Raw genomic sequence first — 23224 nt, forward strand, 5'->3', positions numbered from 1 at the left:
TTCAAGTACCAAGCTCATGATCAAAGCAATAAACAAGCATAGGAAATATGAACTAGAATCATAGACATAAGATAAATGATAAATAAAGATGAATCCTTCAAAAACCCACAAAATTCAAAGGTTTTAACCAAGGCTAACCAAAATAGAGAGTTTAGCCACTCATGGCAATAGAATGACAATCACAAAAGTCTAATTACATAAAGAAACTATCAATAACTTGGAAAGATGAAAAGAAATGAGTCTCAAGCTCCAAATCGCCTTCTTCTGGTTTCCAATGGTGTAAAATAGAAGTGATAGCTGATAGATCCAATCCCCCAAGGTAATGGCAAGCCAAATGACCAAAATGCCCAAAACTGGGCAGTTGTGCGGGTGCCCGCGTGGCAGAGATTCCACCCGTGCAAGTGCTGCTGGAATGCTATTGGCTAATTTTTCCTCCACTAACCATCCCATTACCAAAGATTCCCTTGGTCCCCTCCATATCCCACATGATTCAAATTAACCAATCATCTTTTAACTTCAAATATGGATGCTCGAAGCCCAAATTAACAGTCCATGATCCATCTTCACAAGCCCACTTCATCCAAGCCTTTAGCTTTTTAAGCCCAAATCTCCTTTCGTGGATCCACCAAGCCCAATAATGCATCGAAAAGCCCACTAAGCCCAACTCCAGTTAAACCGCAACCGCAATGAGCTCCAAAACCCTGCAAAATTCCTCATGCAAAATAAAAAGTCCCCGATACGATCCATGATAAAGAAAATAAAGAATATACAATGCAATACTAATAAAAAGAGCTAAAAATCTAAAATAAACTAATGAAAATAAGGAAATAAAATAAGCTATCAAATCACCCCAAGCTTAAACCTAACTTGTCCTCAAGTTAGAACAAGACTAAAATGAGCTCGGGATGAGCTAAACTAAAATGGAAAAAGAAAGATGCCATAGAACTTGGTCAACATCAGTCAACATGGTCAGAATTAGTCCTGCATAGACCCTACGTATCTTCAAAATGTTCCCCGCTTTAGAGCCATAAACCACATTCTTAACCACTTGATGGACGAATAGATCACAGCTGGATGTAGTCGCGGTGTGCAAGACAAAGGAAACAGAGATGCGCCCAGTAGGGGTAGTTTAAATCACCAACGCAGACTATAATGCATGAAAGAAAGGCGCCTCTTCACACACGATGATTCCTACATTTGTTAGGCTAAAGTGTTTAATACGAAATAGGGTTTTTGCAGCACGGCCTCCGGGAAAACATCCGGTTTTAGAGGCTTCTCCCTTGTACTGTCGTTTACAATTTACCGTCTCATAGTCATAGCCTTTTCTCACCAAAAATCAAAAATAAAAATGAAATAATAAAAATTCTACTTATCCTAAATCTAAACCTAACAACTTAAATCTTCAATCTTGAACTTCTGTTATTTGGTCTTCAGCCTCTTTGTAGCTCGATCTTTTTTTTTTGAAAGAAAGTCTTGAACTTGGATTCTTGTTCTTCTTTTTGTGTTGCTCTTTTTCTTCATTTTTTTTCTTTTTTGTTTTTGTTGCTTTTCTTTAATCTTCTTCATTGTTTATTTTTGTCTTCACTTTTCCGATTTCTTCATTTTTTTGTGTTTTCTTCTTGGAAGGTTTAAGGAATTTCACCATGTAACATAAGATGGAGGCTAACATGAACACCTAATGATCATTGACAATGTGCCAAGATCAACTAAAAAGGGTGGGATATGACTCAAAAATGGGTGTTACCGAAAAAAAACTTGGTCCCAAAAGATGTGAATTGGGGGACCCACTTCAAAGTTCATCATGCACCTCAATGCAAGGTGTGATAAACAAAATCTATCTAACTATCTACTCTAGACCCGTAGAAAAATGATGACCTATCTTAAAAAGGTGGTGAGAATCTAACGAAGTAAGGCTCGGACGAGACTCGGGAGTACTAAGGGGTACTCCCCCCAAAACTAAGATGCGAGTCTTCAATGTCTTCAAAATACTTTACCGGGCTAATCTTTGCTCGCACACATCGGTTTGACCAACCACATCCCTCCGCACCTAGACCCAATCAAGCTACCTGCATCTGACCCCCACACAAGCAGTCTCAAAATGGTCTGTGAGGCTGAAAACGTGTCCCATTTATCCAATACAAGGAATTCCATATCAAGACCCGGGACCAATCTATGATTCAATACTTATGACTCGGCGCTATGGTACATGTAGGGATGAGAAGACAAGAGAAAACAAAAATGCATGACCTTAAACTAGAATGCATCTAAAAAGTATGAAAATTAGAAAAGAAAGAAATAAAATATGCAATATTTTTGAATTTTTATGCAATTTTTATGATTGACCTAAATGACTTACACTAAATGTAACTATATACAACCTAAATGCAATCAAAAAAATTAAAAAATAAAAAATACCTCACCCCAAGCTTAAAATTAAGCATTGTCCTCAATGCTTAGGATGAGAGTAAGGAAGGATCGTACCGGGATCAAGATGGAGGAGGCCCGCGAGGGCGGTAACCACCTTCGGGCCGAAAATGATGCCAAAGATCCTCCATGTAGTTGTTGGTGCGGGCTTGCTGCTCCTCGATGCGCCGTATGGATGCTGTATTCCGGTTTCCCTGGAGGCGCAAGGCGGCAAGCTGACTATATATATCAAGAGGAAACTCAGGTATAAACTGTCGGATTGGGAGGTCATAATGGTCTTCAGCCTCAAATGGACTACCAGCATTGGCATTGTCGACCTGTATTTCATCATCATCTTTTGCAGCATCATCATCATGTAACTCTTCAGGAAAGAACCAAGTTTCGGGGTCGTTGGTGGTAAAGGCGGATATGCTTATATTAGGTAAGGTATAAACTGGTTGCTTGACATGAGCCAAGAGTTTAGACGATTGTTGATAGGTACCAATAATTCCATCCTGGTGAGGGCTAAGCAGTTGAGGAGGTAGAGAGGTGGGTGATCCACTGGCACATACTCAGACTCGGGAAATTGAACGCCCACACCCAAACTGTAACGCCCGTAGATCCGGGCTAGTCAACTTAGAGACGATAAGCATCAAAAATGACTTTTTGATGGAAGATTATTTAGATGGATTAATCTTAACTAAGTTGTAGTATATGTTACAAGGATTTCGTACATATAAAGAACGCCGAAATCCGAGTTATAACGAAGAAGTTATGACCTGTCGAAGTTTCGCGACAGAACCGGCACGACATAGCGCGACGTAAATAGTGAATTTACGTTAGAGTGATGTTTGGCCTTAGCAATCTAAATGAAAGTCATAGAATACGTTAAACCAAGAGCGTGCATAAAAAGAACGCCAAAATCTGACTTCGTATGAGGAAGTTATGATTTTTCGAAGTTTCGGCTTAGCAGTGTACAACCCGAAGTTCGAATATGAGATCGAGCGATATTTAGCGAAAACAATCTAAACGATAATTGAAGATCTCGTCGATAGTAGTCCAACGACGGAAAGACAGACGAAAACGGACGTCAGACGAAGGAGTTATGAGTTTATAACGGAGTTTTCCTGTCCCGGCCTACTAAAAATAATATAAAAATAATATAATAAAAATAAACTCAAAATTAGCCGACAAAGTCTAAATGAAAGTTGTAGATCTTGTTTTTAACTACGCGTCGATATAAAAAACGTCGAAAACGGAGTTTGTATGCGAAAGTTATGGATTTTTGAAGTTCGGGGCGCGAAACCCCAAAACTGTCAGAGACCACGACGTGAAATCAGTGGTCACGACGTGGCATGTCTTCTGACGCCTCCTGGAGTCTGCCAGACCTAACTTGCGATGACGCATGCAGTGACGATCAAGCCCACTACGTGAAAGTACTGTTCACGACGTGGAAAATGAGAAATTTGCCCTATAAATAGAAATCAAGGGCCAGCCGATTATGGTTGCTCCATCTCTTCTCTCCCACTCCCGATACACTCTCTAAGCCCTATTTTAACCCCCCGAAGCCCCGGTATCAACCCCGAGACCCGAAGCAAGTCCCGAAGCCCGAAGATCCCGAGAAGAAAAGAGTTTCCGAGCCGAAGCTCTGCCTGCGAGAAGCTCGGTGTGTGAAGATCTTCTAGTTTCACCGAAGAAATACTAATTCTACAAACCGTAGTGCTGTCCGATCATCTTCTGATCAAGTGAGTGTATAGTCACTTTCTTCTATCACATAATTATGAAGTATTTGATATGAAATACGTGTTATGTGTACATATTGTTGTTTATATGTGAGAATGCATATTCACTTTCTTCTAACTCATAGATATGATTTATTCTCTATGAGATACATGCTAGGTGTTATATATTGTTTGTTTATTTGAGATGGGTGTGGAAATTGATGTTTTATATAAGTGTTAAATGATTTAAACTATGTAAGTATTTATATCTACGAAAATGTTGGGTAGAACATGGGTAGATGGGATAGTTGGTGTGTGATGGAAGATGGTATGAGTAAACCTTGGTGACTATGGAGTTAGCGCCTATTGTATAAACCTTGGTGACTATGGAGTTAGCGCCTACTGTTAAGTAAACCTTGGTGACTATGGAGTTAGCGCCTACTCTTAAGTAAACCTTGGTGACTATGGAGTTAGCGCCTACTGTTAAGTAAACCTTGGTGACTATGGAGTTAGCGCCTACTGTTAAGTAAACCTTAGTGACTATGGAGTTAGCGCCTACTGTTAAGTAAACCTTGGTGACTATGGAGCTAGCGCCTATTGTATAAACCTTGGTGACTATGGAGTTAGCGCCTACTGTTAAGTAAACCTTGGTGACTATGGAGTTAGCACCTACTGTTAAGTAAACCTTGGTGACTATGGAGTTAGCGCATATTGTATAAACCTTGGTGACTATGGAGTTACCGCCTACTGTTAAGTAAACCTTGGTGACTATGGAGTTAGCGCCTACTGTTAAGTGAACCTTGGTGACTATGGAGTTAGCGCCTGATAGCTATGGATTTAGTACCTGAGAGATAAATGTTGGTAACTATGGACTTAGTACCTGATAGATAAACTTTGGCAGCAATGGACTTCGTGCCAATTCCTTAGATAAATCCTTAGGAATGAATGGATGAAGGATAGTTGATTCTTAGGGTAAACCCTTAAGAAATAAAGGAGATATGGGATGGGTGTTTGGGTTGATTGTTTGATGATTGAATATAATAAATGTATTATTGTGGGTTGAAAACCCTATATGCTCACTAGGCTCCCAAGCCTGACCCACTCAGTTTTTTTGTATCACAAATATCGATGCGAAGACCCATTTCACTGAGAGATTAAAAGAGATGTAAATCACTAGTGTAAATGAATGTATGATATGTTTATGCTTATGTGTCTGTATCGGAACATGACATCCCGAGGTTTTATTCTTAAATAAAAATACATTCTCTTTGAGAAATGTTTTGATAAGTTATTATCATATCTTGTTTTAGGAATAAATTCCGCAACCGTTTTCTTTAAACGATCACTCTGATTTATAAAACAAAGCATAAACAAATCGGTCTTTTCTGGCCGTGAAATTGGGGATGTCACACAAACCAATTAGGGTAATGAGACCTCTAATGCAAATGTCGCCAGTGGTCTTCGTGCGTATGCTGTCACACTTATCCAAGAAAAAGGCGGCGAAACCATGGCAAGACCAATGACGATTAGTCATGCAATAGAGGAAACATAGCTCGACTGTGTTGATTTGTCCCGGCTTGTGACGACCAAAGATGGAAGTTGAAAGGATCCGGTGGGCGATTCTCCAACAAGGATGGATGATGTAAGGATCTTTTTATCGACTTGGATTGAAGTTTGGAAGACTAGTGATTTGAGTCCAAAACTCTACTTTGGGAAAACTCTTGAATTGGGTCCATTGATAACTATAGATATCGGTGTTGTGTGTATCGTATGTGCCCATGATAGTGTTGATATTGTCGTATGTAAGTCGGTGCAGCTGACCCTGGAGTCTAAATGTGAGCACCCCCTCTGTGTCATCCCGTGCATAAGTGGAAAGGAACTCAAGTGTGGGTTGCTTGTATGTGCGCGCGGAAAGAGCTAGGAAATCCTGCCAACTTATGTTGAAGAACAGTTGTTGCAAGCAATCGTCAAGGCCAAGGTTGATCATCGACTCCTGGTGGTAAACTTTTGTGGCTCGGATCGCACGTTTTTGGAGGTTGGACTTGAATTGCTTGATTTGTGCACTAGTGAGGGAAAGATTACCATCACGATCAACATGCTCGGTAGACACTTTTTTTGTTGATCGCGATGATTGAGTTTCACGGGAAGATCCATGAGACGCGTGAATGGTTTTGTTCTTTCCCAGTGTACATGTTAATATGACCTAGCAAAAACCAAAAACTTCGGCAAAATTATCCCTCACACTCGCCTCACACCAATCCAATCAATCCAAATAACAATAAAAATCGGGCAAATACTCCAAACTTGCAACTTGGGTCGATTCAATACAATGTAATCCAATTGAATCAAAGAAAACCAAGTCTAATTACTCTAATGCATAACATAATTGTATCCGAATTAGAAATAGAATGCAATAAATTAAAAGGAATGTACCAAATTCGAGTGTCGAAACCCGAAAATAAATCCGCATAAACCGCACCCTAATCTTGAATTGAACCCGCAAGGTTGAATCTTTTGAATCTCCGGTGAGAAACAACACTTTTGAAAATTTTGGTCAAAATTAGTGGCGACGGCCGGCGGCGGAGCTAGACGGCGGCCGGCGGCGGAGCTAGGGTTTCCGGTGAGCGAATTTGGCCAAATGTATAGTAGATCGGTGTGCCCGGGAGTATTTGGTGAAGAATGCCCCAAGAAATTTTGAATTTGGAGAAGAATTGGTGGAGATATGAGGCTTGGATGCTTTTCCGGCGAACGAAGGTAAGGTGGTGGGGGAGTGGCTGTTCCCGGTGGTTAATGGGTGGAGGGTAGTCGGAATTAAGTGGGGATGAGGGTGGTGGGGAAGTTCCGATGATAACAGCAAGGAAGGGAGGAGAAACAGTGGGGCATGCTTTTCCGGCGACGAATGGGAGTGCGAAATTGGGGCTGTTGTTGGCTGGAGAAGAGGCGGGGTAGGGACCAACGATGGCGGCGGAAGTGACGAGGGTGGTCGAGCTGACCGAAGCGACAGTGCCGACCGGTGGCGACGGCTGGAGGCAACGGTTTGGACTGCGGCGGTTGACCGGGATTGGAACACTGTGTGCGTCGTTCTTTGTGGACGGGAGTCAAAAGGGAGGAAGGGAGGTCCGACAGGTTATTGGAGCTATAAGGGTGGGTGTTAAATGGGTCGGGTCGGGTCGATAGCGGGTCAGTTCCGGGTAGGAAAGAAGTTGGAGCGGGTTATCGGGTGACCCAGATATGATCACCGGGAGAGTTTCTTCTTTACCGAGATAAACATACTTCAAATGGCTAGGTAAGACTTTTAATTCAAGTGTGGGTGGTTGGATTATGGAAGGGGGCATCTTGTTTGGAGAATGAGATAAGCCAACTTGAGAAACATCCTTCTTTGTTGAATTGTTAACTTCTAAAATCTTCACAATCTCTTCAACTTCGGAGTCCAATGTATATATATCCAATGTTTTCTTCAAATTCTCACAATCGAGACTCATGTTGAGCACCATCTTCAAAATGTCTCCATGTGATAACTCGAATAGTTCTTGGGTAATTGGCTCAATTACATCACCCCGATACAATGGAGAAATGTTGCTAGGGCACCTCATTGCTTCAAAGATGTTGAAATGAATAGTCTCTCCATCGAACTCCATGGTGATCTTCCCATTATCGACATCAATAATCGTGTGAGTGGTATTCATGAAGGGTCTTCCAAGAAGGATCATAGATGACTTGGACAGAGTCTTCTCTTCAAGGTCAATGACATAGAAGTCCGCGGGAAATATTAGTTGATTAACTTGCACTAGTACATCCTCCAATACTCCTCTTGGAAATACACTTGACTTGTCCGCTAATTGAATTATCACTCCGGTTTCTTTCAAAGGTCCAACATTGAGAGATTGAAAAACCGAGTAGGGCATCATATTGATTGAGGCTCCAAGATCTAGCATGACACTTTCAACATGCAAATCACCAATAATGCAAGGGATAGCAAACATTCCCGGGTCCTTGCATTTGGGTAGTAACTTCTTTTGGATGACCGCAGACACATTTGCATCGACTTGAATCTTTTCATTCGCCTTAAATTTCCTCTTATTGGTGAACAAATCTTTAAGAAACTTGGCATAGCGCGGAATTTGCTTTATGGCATCCAATAGTGGAATGTTGATTTGGACCTTGCGGAAAGTCTCAAGAAACTCTTTCTTTGAGGGAGCCAACCGGGAGGGAAAAGGTAGTGGTATGACCAATGGCTTGATGGGTTTGTTGGAAGAGTCGGGTTGGTCGATGTTTGGCACAATCGGGTCCTTTGGAGTAGCTACAACTTTTGGGGGTTCAACAATAATAACTTCATCTTCTTCTTCTCTTGAAACTCTTTTAGGGTTGTTTTCTCCAAGTGTTTTCCCACTTCTTAAGGTTAGTGCACTTACATTGGGGTTCTTCTCGGTTTGAGAAGGAAGTTTACCCCTTTGTTCCATCTTATTGAGAGCGGTTGCCAAGTCTCTAATTTGTGCTTGAATGTTGGAGAAGGTGTTCTTGGTCTCTTGTTGAAATTGGGTTTGGCTTTGAGCAAGAGAATTAACGAGTTCTTGAAGGCTCATTTGATGGTTAGCACTTGATTGGCCTTGTTGATGAGGTTGTTGGTAATTTGGAGGGGGATGAGATGTTTGGGGATATGGAGATTTTGTGATGGGTATTGAGAAAATTGGGGTCTCATCATAACATGTGGTGGGTATGGGTTGGTTGGGTTATTCCTCCAATTTGGGTTGTAGTTGTTTTGAAATCCCATGGGTCTTGGTTGACCTTGATATCCTCCAATTGCATTAAGATCCTCCGGTTCACTACCAAGTGAGGGACACTTATCCGTATAATGCCCCATCATTGCACAAATACCACACACCATTAATTGTTGACCACTTCCCACCACCATTTGACTTAACACATTAGTCAAATCCAAGAGCTTTGATTCCAAGTGTTGGGTGTTGCTAACTTCACCGACCACTTGTGGAGAATTTCTCTTCATTTCATTTCGAGTCCCAAAGTTCCTTTGATTTTGAGAAATGGTTCCAAAAAGTGATCTTATCTCTTGGGGTGTCTTCTTGAAGATGTCACCACCACTTAAAGCATCAATCATCCTCCGATCTTTTTCATTCATACCCTCATAAAATTGTTGAAGAAGTAATTGTTCAGGAATGTTGTGTTGAGGACAACTTGTACACAAATTGTTGAATCGCTCCTAAAAATCATGAAAAGTCTCATTCTCCCCTTGACAAATCTCCAAAATGTCACTTCTTTGGCTTGATATCCGGGAGGTGGATAGAACTTGCTATTGAAGGCTTTGAGTAACTCTTCCCATGTGTGAATAGATCCCGGTGGTAAGTTGAATAACTACTCTCTAGCTTTATCTTCCAAGGTGAGCGGAAAGGCGGTTAGCTTGAAATCATCCAATGTCACATGTTCGGGCAACATGCTAACACATATCATATGAAAGGACTTCAAATGCCTTTGAGGATCTTCTCTATCCAAACCATGGAATTGTTGGATTAGTGTCTAAGCCCATAACTATATTTGGTATGTACCTGGCCCGGTTGTGCATGGTCCTTTTGGGTTGCCTTCACCAATGCAACTTGATAGGATGATTTATGAAGAGAAAGGTTATTATGATTTATTTATATATTATAAGAATAATATATTAAAAGAGAAATCATATTGTTTAATTAATATTAGTCAGGAATTAATAAGAATTAATTTTGTGGCTAAAAGAGATTAATTAAATAAAGGGGACTGATACTGTAATTATAAGATAATTACATAAATTGGGCTAATGGAATCCATAGAAGTTGGAGTGGACGAAATCTATGGGGAAACCCATTAGAATTCGTCCAAGGCTTCTAAGGAGGAAGTCCATGGGCTGCTTAGGGCCTAAGCAGTCAGATTAGGGTTTTCTGGTTGAAAACCCTAATAGCCTAACTATATAAGGAACCCCTAAGGCCCCAAAAACGTGTGGAAGTGATTCCTAAGGGTCTTAGTCGCTTTTTGGTGCTCCTCCTCCCTCTCATAAGTCATTCTCTTGCTTGTGGTGTTTGTAAGCCATCAGAGGAGTGACATTTGTGACTCTAAGCTCCAAGACAAGAAGATTCAAGCCATTCTTATAAATGTAATCATCTAGATCTGATCTTATATGATAATTTTGAAATATGTATGCTAGATCTAGGGTTTATAAGCTTTGGATGGTTATTGCATGTTCATTACACAAACTAGATCCAAAAGCTTTAGGGTTTGCATGTACACCATAGGATTGATGTAGTGCTCAAAACCCATCAGTGGTATCAGAGCCTAGGATGTTTGTATAATGTATTTGATGTATTTCATAATCATTGAAGCTTAAAATCGCAAAATTCTGCTTTCTGGGGGCTGGACTCGCCGAGTCCATGACTGAACTCGCCGAGTTCACTGGGAACTCGACGAGTCCAGTGCTGACTCGACGAGTCAGAGTCGCAGATGGCTGATTTTGCGGGATTTTGACCTATTTTACTGTGGGATAATTACCAAAAATGTTTTTCATTAATAAAATACGAATTTTATTAATATTTGGTGATTATCCTTAGCAAAATAGAAGATAATTGTCAAAATTAAGATAATTACTTGTTTTATAAGATAAATATTAATTATTTGTAATTTTGTTTTGAATTATCTTGTAAGAAATTGAATTAGGTCAAATTTAGATAATTACCAATTAATTGTTTAATTGTTATTATTTGTAATTTGATCTAGAATGCTCTTGTTAATGTTTTGAAAAGTTTCAAAACTTGCCCTCAAGTTTTGGAATTTAAATTTTTTATTAAAAAGTTTAATTTCGAAATATTTAAATTCTAAACCCTAATGTTTTGAAAGTGCAAAACTTGCCCTCAAGTTTTGGAATTTAAAATTTTGAGTAAAAGTTTAATTTTGAAATATCAAACTCTAAAACCCTAGTTTTTGAAAAGTTCAAATTACACCCTGATGGTTTTATTAAGTTAATTAAGTGTATAATTAAAAGAGAGTTAATAAATCCATAATAATTTGGTTTACATTTAATTAAATTAAAAGTATAATTTATTAAATTAGACCACATAGTATTTTAAAAGTGTAAAATACACCTTATACTATATAACATTTAAAAGGTTTAACATATTATATATGTATGAGTAAAGAGTCAGTCTTACCGTTTGTAGGCCTCATTCACGAAGCTGGTCTCTAAGGGGTGTTTAAGGAAATTGCCTATAAAATGGCGATTGAATGGGTATCCAGTCTTACCCACCACACTCTTTACTAGTGGAGGGTCTTTAGCCAAACGGGTAGGATATGACACAACCTTCCATTATAAGTATAATGAAATACGAAGTAACTAAACGCTTTTATAAATTCCCAAATCTTAGTTACTTTAGGAAAAAGTGAATTTGATGCATTTCCACGGAATTACACTTTGTACCCTTGCCGAGACAGTTAGTGGAACGTGTGTGGTTAACCAGCACACTAAGTTGGGATTGGCATTGGTGGCAAAGGGTGACTCGATGTTTGTCATAGATCGATGAAGCGTGTGTGGTTAACCGGAACGTCGATTAAGTGACTGTAACATTGAGGGCACCTCGTACATTCGCATCGTTATTCACACCTTATTTGTGATCCTCGGCATCCCAGTCACAAATTAAGGGCACATGCCATTGAAAAGTTCAATGAATCTCAAAAGATCTAGGAGTTTCAATTCATTTAATACTTAATTTTCAATTTTCGTTTTTCATGGTGGAAATTGGTAAATCGTCATTTACCTACCTTCAAATATTCTGCAATTTGGATTACGGCATCCCTCTTCCATATTGTAGAATATTGTGTTGGGTCCTAGCCTTAATATCTCATTTGGGTGTTTTATTAAGGACCCAATCAACTAACTTGAATTTCTCCTATTTTGTAGATGTCAAAATCTATCAACTATGGTCTTCCTGAACCCGTTGGAAAAAGTTTTCCACATGAAGGTGATGTTCCACGATTGGATTGTGGAAATGGAAATCATGCTTCACTTCCTCCACCTCCTCCAATAATTCTCCCCGACCCACTTGTTCGAAGACTTAAAAAGTTCAAGGTCACTCAAGCCGTATTGGCAAACAAACACGAAGATGGAAAGTCTGTATGTGCTCATGTCTTGGATATGAAGTTGCATATTAACAGATTGGGAATGTTGGGTGTCGAAGTCTCTAGGAAGCTGGCTGTTGACTTGGTTCTTCAATCACTTCCTGACTCATATAGCGAGTTCATTAGAGAGTACTATATGATGTACCGAGACGTGACCCTCATTGATTTGAGTTATTTGCTTGTTGCTGCTGAATCAGAAATGATTTGGCGGACTGGTCAAGCAAAATTGTCTGGTAAATCAATGTCCCATCCTTCTATGGACAATGGCAACATTGGAAGTCCAGAAAAAGTTTTCTCTACGCAAGAGAAAGGCTAAGTCTGAGACAGTCCCTTGTGCCGTTCCCAAAGAATCTGTGTGTTTCTACTGCCAAGAGAAGGGGCATTGGTTGCGAAGCTACACTGACTACCTGAGAAATCTAAGAGATGAGAGAGTCAAAATGTATGACTCTACTTCAGGTAAAATCCACTATCTAACTCTATTAAGTTCTTTTGTTTTTTAGATTCTTAATACATGATGTGAGAAGATTACATTTGGTGTTTTTGTAGGATCGAAGAAAAAGGAAGCTTAAAAAGAAAGAAGTGAGCTGAATTTGGTCATGAAGAAATGGATTTCGATCGCATGATTCAAAGATCGTATTTTTTGAGCTGCTACTTTAGAGTCAGGATAGATTGCCAAATAATATTTACATAGTTTTCATTTGTAATCGCATTGTAAGGACAAGTTTTTTTCCGCAATAAAATAAAATTTGATTTTATCTTATTTATGTTTCCTTGCGATGGATTTTATGAAAATTGGTGTTTGAATGTTTCTATTGTTAGCAATATTGTGAATAGATTTGATTCTTAGTTATGTTATATGTGGTAATGTTAGAAATTTACCAAATAAGGAAAGATTCTCATCGCCCAAGTTTCAATTGGACAGAAACTTGGAATCATGCAACTAGTATTGTATGATGAATGAGAAACTTCGTATTTGGGAAATTAAGACTAATTCATTGTTCACATAAGTATGTGAGTCAAGTGAAGGACTAGGAGATCTGGTACACAATGTTGTGCACTGGTTAAGTCCACCACAAAGAATGATAAAATGTTCGTCATGATTTGCTAAAAGATTAGTAAATGTGATTATACTTAAAAGATTAAGTATGATTCTGAATCATTGGAAAAGGTTTCATTGAATAGCAGAACGAATAAGAAGAATCAATTAGGCAGAAAGATAAAAGTTTCTCCAATCTGAAAAGATGGGAGAGTACTTAAGTATCTATTTTATGATTAACTTAGTGATTTTGAAACCGTATCACAATTGATCCTCTGAAGACACCTTAGTACACTAGTATGGCTAAGAAGAGGAATCGAAAATTGTTGAAATGGTTAAATCAATAGGTGAATCATACCTCGTTCCAAAATCAAGTCTTAGAGTCGTACTCCAAAACTGTGATTTGAGTGACATCATCTTAAGAAATTTTAACACACTCATCAAATGTGAAGTAGGAAAATGTTTTCTTGCTCTTGCACGTTTGAAATTGGTAAGTTGTGATGTCTTGGATAAGACAAAGACCAACTAAGACCAATTGTGTGTAGTATTTTCCTTGATAAGGACCTACACTAACTCTTGAATATTTGTTTTGTCAAGAAATGTTTCTTGACAAGAGAATCTTATATGTCAAGAGATCAGTGTGAGTCTAAATGATCTTGAAAAGTTTCAAGAACTAATCAAGGTTAAACCTATTGTTAAACACTAGCACACGACTTGAGGTTTGTAACCTATCGTGTTGACACAATTTTTGTTTCTGTGCCATTCTAGTTTAAGTCAACTATGCATATCATTTCTATGAGTTCTCAATTGATTGCATAGAGGCAAGGCATCCTGATCAATGAAAAGTACATTGATAGATAGGGGTGAGCTGCTCGAAGACTTGGAAGCAATGGTGGGACCCTTGATGGCAAGAAATAAAGAATGAACAAGTTCTGTCCATAAGAGTTTGGATTTGTCACAAACATTATCTTATGATTATGGTTATGAAAAATTCACATGGATAGGAACACATACACCATAAAATCTAAGTGTCATAAGGTTTCTCTCCTTCATGAAAATGATTGTAAGGAAACGCTTTCACTAGGAAGATTTTAATGAGATAGCGATTATGTAAATTGCATTCTCAAATTCGATTATGACTACGACATCCCTCTTAATAGTTCGAATTGTGAGATTTGGCAATTAGTTTGAACATTCGAGACTTATTGATATAAGTTCTAGAATTGTTTAGACACACATGTGAGCTATCTAAGGAAAGGTGTATGAATTCTTTTCTAGAAGCTTAGATAAAAGATTGTCGAAGCGTATCGTATTAGAAATATGATCTTTGTAAATCAATAAGTATTGTTTTCTAGAAGTTTAGCATATTTCTGAATACCTTTCAAAGCTAGTGGGAGCATAAGTGTTATGCTGGATATAATCATCACGTTAGTGGGAGCATGATTATTATTTTAAGTATTGCAAGTTAGCAATATTAATTATAGAAAACAACAGTTTCACTTTGCAAAGTTGCAGGGGTTGAAAAGTTGTTTTGCTATAATTAAGGGAGAGAATATTATACTTCGTTTCGACTTCTAAAAGCTTAGATCGAGAAATTTTAATTGAATTTAGTCAAAAGACATATATGAATGTTATGTTGAAAAGGTTTAACATAGGGGCATTCTATATATAGCAATATTATAGCAAGAAACTGGTAAAGTATCACGTTTTTCATTATGAATCGTTTCTCATACGCTTCGAGTATAGGTTCGATTGCATATGCTGTAATATTTGACTGTTCTAAAATTTTACAAATGCATAGGGAATCAAGAGGTAAAAAGGACTAGAACCGGATTTGACTTAAATAATTAAACAACTGTCAAGGACAATCTAAGGTTCGCTAAGGATTGGCCGAATGTGAGCAGTTGGAAGTATAATAATGAATGGACCATAATGACATTATTATGATTAGATATGATTCTATTAATAATGAGTTGTCATATGGAAAATATGGAAATGTTTCCATATTGGGAGTTGGACGTTAAGAATTTATGTCTAGATTAGAAACCTTTATGCAAGAAGGATGTTCAAAGGAATGTACTTTGAATGTGAGACTTCATATCTATGGAATTGTCATGTAACAATATTCAATAGAGCACTTTGTAATTTCGTTGGAAAAGTCTTGGTGACTTTTGTGCAATGAGATTACAAAAGGATCATTGCATAAAATGTTAGAATCTAACATATTCTAGCAGTGGCGAGAGTTTTGTGTTCTTACACTAACGATAAGGGTTAGGGATTGTGAAATGAGCATCGTTGGAAATGTTTTCAATTGATATATTTCAGAAAGTATGGACCACAGGTAAACAGAGTGTGCATGCTTGGAGAATGGGACAACTGTTGTTATAATTCAAGTAATAAGTTGATTACCCGAAACAATGAATAATAAGTAATCAATATGGTGATTAAATAAAGGTGTCTTATTTATACTCAAAAGTTTGGGGCCATATGGGATTAGTATTATCCTTGTGTTTCACTTTGCATGTTTTGACTTCCCGAATAATAAGATTATTCAAACCATCCACAGTCGATCATACTTTGGAAGTAGGTATGAAAGAAGACTGTCATGAATCTGACTGTAGATTGTCTAAAGTGTTTTAGACATAGCAAAAGTTTGCTACATGGTTCATGAGTGCTCCAATAAGATTAGAGTATTGGATTAAACCCACACTCACTTGAATCACTTCATGGATTTTATCACGGGTGATTAGTGAGACGAGAATATCTTGTATTCTTGAAACCGAGACGTGTGAGTTGTATTCTACAAGTTGGTTGCACATTGATAATATGTAAACGCACCAGTAACTTGGTGTTATAAAACATATTGCTGTGTGTAATTTTATGAGTAGGTACAAGCGAGCATTGAGTCAAAGTTTATCTGTTCCTTTTACCCAAAGTGGGATAAAATTGATATCCGTGGTGCCCTCGATGATTTAGTGATGACACCCCTAAGCGCTTGGCCAAGCCGGGACCGAGTTGATGTGTTCAATTGTAGTCTGTTGTCAGTCGTCGTAAATCAGAAATCGGGAAACAACACATGAACAGAGAGTATGATTAAAATCCATGTCTCAGTTCATACGATATCTAGAATGGAGGAATATATGATCCCTTATCTAAAGGACAGGTTGCTGATAAGATCAAAGTTCGACAACGTGTTTAAGAGCTATGATTGCTAATCCGATTGTACTTGCATGATAGTTACTAGACTTATCCAAGTGGGAGACTGTTGGATTAGTGTCTAAGCCCATAACTATATTTGGTATGTACTTGACCCAGTTGTGCATGGTCCTTTTAGGTTGCCTTCACCAAAGCAACTTGATAGGATGATTTATGAAGAGAAAGGTTATTATGATTTATTTATATATTATAAGAATAATATATTAAAAGAGAAATCATATTGTTTAATTAATATTAGTCAGGAATTAATAAGAATTAATTTTGTGGCTAAAAAAGATTAATTAAATAAAGGGGACTGATACTGTAATTATAAGATAATTACATAAATTGGGCTAATGGACTCCATAGAAGTTGGAGTGGACGAAATCTATGGGGAAACCCATTAGAATTCGTCCAAGGCCTCTAAGGAGGGAGTCCATGGGCTGCATAGGGCCTAAGCAGTCAGATTAGGGTTTCCTGGTTGAAAACCCTAATAGCCTAACTATATAAGGAACCCCTAAGGCCCGAAAAATGTGTGGAAGTAATCCCTAAGGGATCTTAGTCGTTTTTGGTGCTCCTCCTCCCTCTCATAAGTTATTCTCTTACTTGTGGTGTTTGTAAGCCATCAGAGGAGTGTCATTTGTGACTCTAAGCTCCAAGACAAGAAGATTCAAGCCATTCTTGTAAAGGTAATCTTCTAGATCTGATCTTATATGATAATTTTGAAATATGTATGCTAGATCTAGGGTTTATAAGCTTTGTATGGTTATTGCATGTTCATTAGACAAACTAGATCCAAAAGCTTTAGGGTTTGCATGTACACCATAGGGTTGATGTAGTGCTCAAAACCCATCAGGAGCTTGGTTAGTTGATGTATGAAACTTGACTTCAATTCAATTCCTCGGCGGTTTGCGGGATAAACAATACCAAGAGGTGTGTGAGTAACATTCATCTCCATCATTTGTCTAAGTGTCAACTCTTGTGGGGGGTTGGGTGGATTGGAGTGATTGGGATTGGGATATTGTTGGTAGGGTGGGTATTGGTTGTTTATTTGTGGTGGATAAGGTTAGTAGTTAGGGTATTGGTGGTAAGGGATTTGTTGTTGTGGGTACATTGGGGGTTGGTACATTGGAGGGTGTTGGTAATTAGGTGGATTTGGGTTATGTACTTGTTGTTGAACTTGACCCAAATAAACCAACAATTGCTTATTCAAGTACCAAGCTCATGATCAAAGCAATAAACAAGCATAGGAAATATGAACTAGAATCATAGACATAAGATAAATGATAAATAAACATGAATCCTTCAAAAACCCACAAACATTCAAAGGTTTTAACCAAGGCTAACCAAAATAGAGAGTTTAGCTACTCATGGCAATAGAATAACAATCACAAAAGTCTAATTGCATAAAGAAACTACCAATAACTTGGAAATATGAAAAGAAATGAGTCTCAAGCTCCAAAATCGCCTTCTTCTGGTCTCCAATGGTGTAAAATCGAAGTGATAGCTGATAGATCCAATCCCCCAAGGTAATGGCAAGCCAAATGACCAAAATGCCTAAAACTGGGCATTTGCGCGGGTACCCGCGCGACGGAGATTCCACCCGCGTAAGTGCTGCTGGAATGCTATTGGCTCATTTTTCCTCCACTAACCATCCCACTACCAAATATTCCCTTGGTCCCCTCCATATCCCACATGATTCAAATTAACCAATCATCTTTTAGCTTCAAATATGGATGCTCCAAGCCCAAATTAACAATTCACGATCCATCTTCACAAGCCCACTTCATCCAAGCCTTTAGCCTTTTAAGCCCAAATCTCCTTTGGTGGATCCGCCAAGCCCAATAATGCATCAAAAATCCCAGTAAGCCCAACTCCAGTCAAACCGCAACCGCAATGAGCTCCAAAACCCTGCAAAATTCCTCATGCAAAATAAAAAGTCCCCGATACGATCCATGATAAAAAAAATAAAGAATATACAATGCAATACTAATAAAAAGAGCTAAAAATCTAAAATAAATTAATAAAAATAAGGAAATAAAATAAGCTATCACTTTTCATGTCCATTAATTACTTATCTCAACTTGTTAATCCATTAAGACCATCAAAATGATGCATGGAGCAAAACCAACCACTTGGGACTCCATTTTTATGACTCAAGACCCTTCCAAGGGTCTGAAAGGACAACTCAATGGGTCAAGAACATGCTATGTTCATGAATCATCATTTTGGGACCAAAAAGTGTCTTTAAGGAGCAAAAACCTAGATCTACAAGATGAAGGGGGTAAAGATGCAAGCTTTATACCTTCAAGATGATGCAAACCAAGTAGAAATCCCAGATCCAAAATGCCCTCAAATCCAAGATCTTCCGACCACCTTATTATTTCTTCAAAGCCACTCCAAAACTCACTTTAAGGCTCAAATTTGCTCTCACTTGCTCTAGGGTTGCTTGAAGGTCGAAAACACAGAAGGAGGGTGGGTAAGAACAGGGTTTGTGTCTATAAAGTTGCTTAAATATGAGCCAAATCCCTAAAATTAGGGTTTGCATGCTATCCACATACGCCCCGCGTATGAAGTGTACGCTCAACGTATTTAGGCGCGCCTTATTACGCTTAGCGTACACACACGTACGCATGGTGTACTAAAAAACTCCCATTTTTACCAAATTGCCACTATGGGCCCTTTTTCGCACTTTCTTACATTTAGGGACCAACAATGCAATATAATTCATTTATATGAAAAATTTTATAAGTACCTCATCATCGGGATGTTACAAGAGAAATCGGTGCGAAGGTTTCATCGTAATCTAAACCTTCAATCTATGTGAATCCTTTAGCCAAAAGTATTGCATTGTTGCGTATGATAACTCATATGTCATCAAGCTTGTTTTAGAATACTCATCTTGTTCCGATGACAGGGTGATCCGATGGAGGGGGAACTAGATTCCAGACTTGATTTTGGTCGAACTCTACTAACTCTAGCTGCATTACATTTATCTAGTCCGAATGCAAAATGGTATAAATCCTCTTTGATAGACTTTTGTTTAGAAAACGAGATAAAGGCAACACAGAGACACTTGTTCTGAACATCAATTGCATATCTTGTTTGCTCGCATGCATTCAAATTTCCAATAACATGATTTTGGTGATGATCCTTTGGCCATATATATAGCCTTGAACGTTCATTTCCAGAAGAAGATTCAATGTCAATTATGGGGGTGTGTTGAACCCCCTTAAATTTCTTGAATTATGGGTTGATGCTCTCCCTGAAATTCTGAATTGGATACCTCGACATTATTAGAGGGAAAATCAAAGAAATTTACATCATCATCACCAATAGTTAGAATTGGATTTCATGAAATTGATCTATTATGTCTTGTAAATTTTCATTGTTGTTTTATTCAAAGGTTGGATTGCTACCTTGCTGTTGAGGCATGGTAGTCGAGTTATTCTCCCCTTCAAACTGAGAAGGAAACACTTTTGGAATCCAAAGGAACAAATGTTGGTGGGGGACCAGCCGTAGTTTGAGAATCCGACGGAGTAGGAGTCTGTCTAATTTCAGAATTGAGAGAAGATTCTAGAATCCCAAACAGGCTTTCAAAGTTGACTTTATATATAGTTTGATGATTGGGAGAACTGGGAGGTGGAACATAACTTTCCATGATATGATTAGTAACATGAACTGGTTTGGAATTTCAGATGTAATGATCATCAAAGGTGCTATCAAAGCTTTCTTAAATCACCCGATTTCATTGATTAAGGACACAATAAGCCTTAGATTTGGAGGAGTAATCGAGGAAGATGGATTCATTTGACTTCTGTTGGAACTTGGTAAGCTGATCTCGATTGCTTTCGATAAAGCACCTGCATCTGAAAATATGAAAGAAAGAAATACTAGCTTTTCGACTATTCATAGCTTCGTATGGAGTCATGTCGAAACATTTATTGATAATGCTTTGGTTTTGAGTAAAGCAGGTAGTGCTGACAGCTTCAGCCCAGAGATATAGAGGAAGATTTTCAAAAATTAAAATAGATCTAGCAGCTTGAACCAGAGTTCGATTCCTCCTTTCAGCAACACCGTTTGGCTGTAGAGTATATGGGGCTGAGAAGTTATGGTCAACCCTTTATCTACCAAGAATTTTTCAATCATTGTGTTGGTAAATTCGGTTCCATTATCACTTCAAATTCTTTAGACAAGCAGTTTAGTCAGCACCTCGATTCCTTTGATGAAATTGATGAGTTTGGAAGTTGTATTAGATTTCAATTGAAGGAAGAAAACCCAAGTGAACCGAGTATAGTCATCAAGTATCACCAAAATGTACTTCTTGTGGTGAAGGATTTCAATTGTAGAGGGACCACAAAGGTCGATGTAAAGAAGATCAAGTGGTTTGGAAATGATTTTTTCAATCGAAATAGGGTGACCTTTCTTTGATTGTTTCCTATACACACATGAAAAACATAAATGCTCATTATCGAACTTGAGGATAGGAAAACCTCATACCATTTCACCAGCAACCAGGTCATTCATATATCAGAAATTTAGATGAGCAAGTCTCCGATGCTATAACCAACTAACATCAGGAACTGCCTTTGCAAGATAGCACATTTGAGGTTTTCCAACAATATGATTTATATCTAGAGGATACATGTTTTTGTTGCGATCTAATTGAACGAGACATTTTGACTGATCTTCAGTCACGATGTAGCTATGTTTGTTATAGAATTTAACACGGTGATGCTCATCAATGAGTTGAGCCACACTAGTTAGATTATGTTTCAACCGAACAACATAGGCTACATTCGAAATGGTGAAGTTTCCATTGGTTAAGATACCATAACCTCAGATGATGCAATTTGTATTATTTCTGAAAGTAACATAACCATCATTTGGAGACAATTTATATTCACGCAGAAAGTCTATCTTACTAGTCATGTGCATAGAAAAAGCACTATTAATATACCATATTTTTCCTCGTTCTTCTGCACATAAAGCCTGCAAAATCAGAGAGATTATGAGTTCTTAAGCTCCTTGTTAGAAACAAGGACCTTAAGTTAGGATTTTAACTTGGTCGATGATTTCATAACATTGGGACTTTCGGAAGACTTTTTCCGAGGTTCTTTTGGAAAAATACAGAAGTTCAGAATCTTTTCATTTATCTAGACATCATATTTAATTTTAGGCGGAAAAAATGTTTTCTTGATTTTCCATTCAAATTTCAGAATGGGTTCTGTCGAAAGCTGTTTGTTACTTGACGTTTTGACGCTCTTTCCTTTACTCATACTACTAATGAAGGTTTTGGATTTTGGAGTTCGTTCGTTCATGAAGATCTTGCCTTCGTACATAGCAGTAAATTTTGGAGAGGATGGTTTCCGAGGAGAATAAGCCTTTTTAGATGAGTTACTGATAGAAACTGATTTTGTGTTATCAAGATTTTTTAGACAAGGGTCAGATGTGTGTCAGAGGTTCTCACAACTGAGGGTATTTTAAGGATATTAACATGAACAAATGTATTTTGATTCCTAGTGGTTGGATGAACGAAAATTTGTGAGACACTCTTCTTTAACTTTTCAACAAACCTACAGTCAAGTCTAGAATTAGTTTCAGACTCCAAGGCATTGCTGACTTCTACTTTTGGGTGAACGATATCTGTAACATCCCAAAAATAATAGTATAAAATTTTCATTTTTAAAACCTTTTAATAATCCATAAACCGTACAAAAATATTTTTTTCAAGAACATAGTCAAAATTAAAGTATCACAAAATCATTAATTAACAAAATATCCAAGGATGATGTGCATAATCACACCTTCACCTTGTCCCAATCCTCCGATGTACCTGAAACCATGAAATCCAAATGTTGGATTAAGTATCTAAGGTCCTAACTAAATTGGTATAATGTTGACGAATAAAAGTAAAGTCCTTTTTGAGTTGCCCTCATAACCAGGAAAAGGCTTGGATTGAGAGAGAGAGAGAGAGAGAGAGAGAGAGAGAGAGAGAGGGAGAGAGAGATAAAATGTTTTGTTAATATATTATATGATTAATATATTAATTAGAAAATTTTAATTAATGATTTTTTAATTTATTAAATTGAATAATAAATTAATTAGAAATATGTAATAACTGATTAATTATTAATCAGAATTAATCTGAAATTAATTCGGGATTAATTGAAATTAATGAAAGGTATAAGGGGTGAATTGTAATTGTTCAATAGTTGAAAAAAGAGACAATTCTAGAATGGTCCATAGTATGGACAGTTTGGAGCCTTTCTTAAGGTTTCCAGAAGCCTCCTAATGATAAATAAGGAAAATATTTGGATTGAGATTAAATCTATTATTTAATCCTTCAAATCTTGCTTTGTCTCTAAGTTATCTTGGACTTTAAATAGACCCTTGAGCACCTAATTTTTATGACTCTCACATACCTTAAGGGGAAGAATGAAATTATCCTCCTCTCTCCTCTATCTCCTTCAATCCTATGGTTTCTTGCGTTTTAGGTGTGAACCATTAGAGGCTCGCACACTATTGGAGCTAGGATTTCCAAGGAGACAAGAAGACTTTGATTAAAATCATTGGGATCTACAAAAGGTATGTAACCCTCCATTTAATGTTAATTTTGATTTCATCTAGGGTTTATAAGTTTTGTTGTTCAATAGTTTGTTACTTCAATAGTGTTATGACGTAGATCTATTATGTTGCATGTACCCTTAAGAGTATA

This window comes from Lactuca virosa, chromosome 8 (genome assembly GCF_052849685.1).
Source record: "Lactuca virosa cultivar CGN04683 chromosome 8, Lactuca_virosa_CGN04683_v6, whole genome shotgun sequence".
In the NCBI taxonomy this organism is placed as follows: domain Eukaryota; kingdom Viridiplantae; phylum Streptophyta; class Magnoliopsida; order Asterales; family Asteraceae; genus Lactuca; species Lactuca virosa.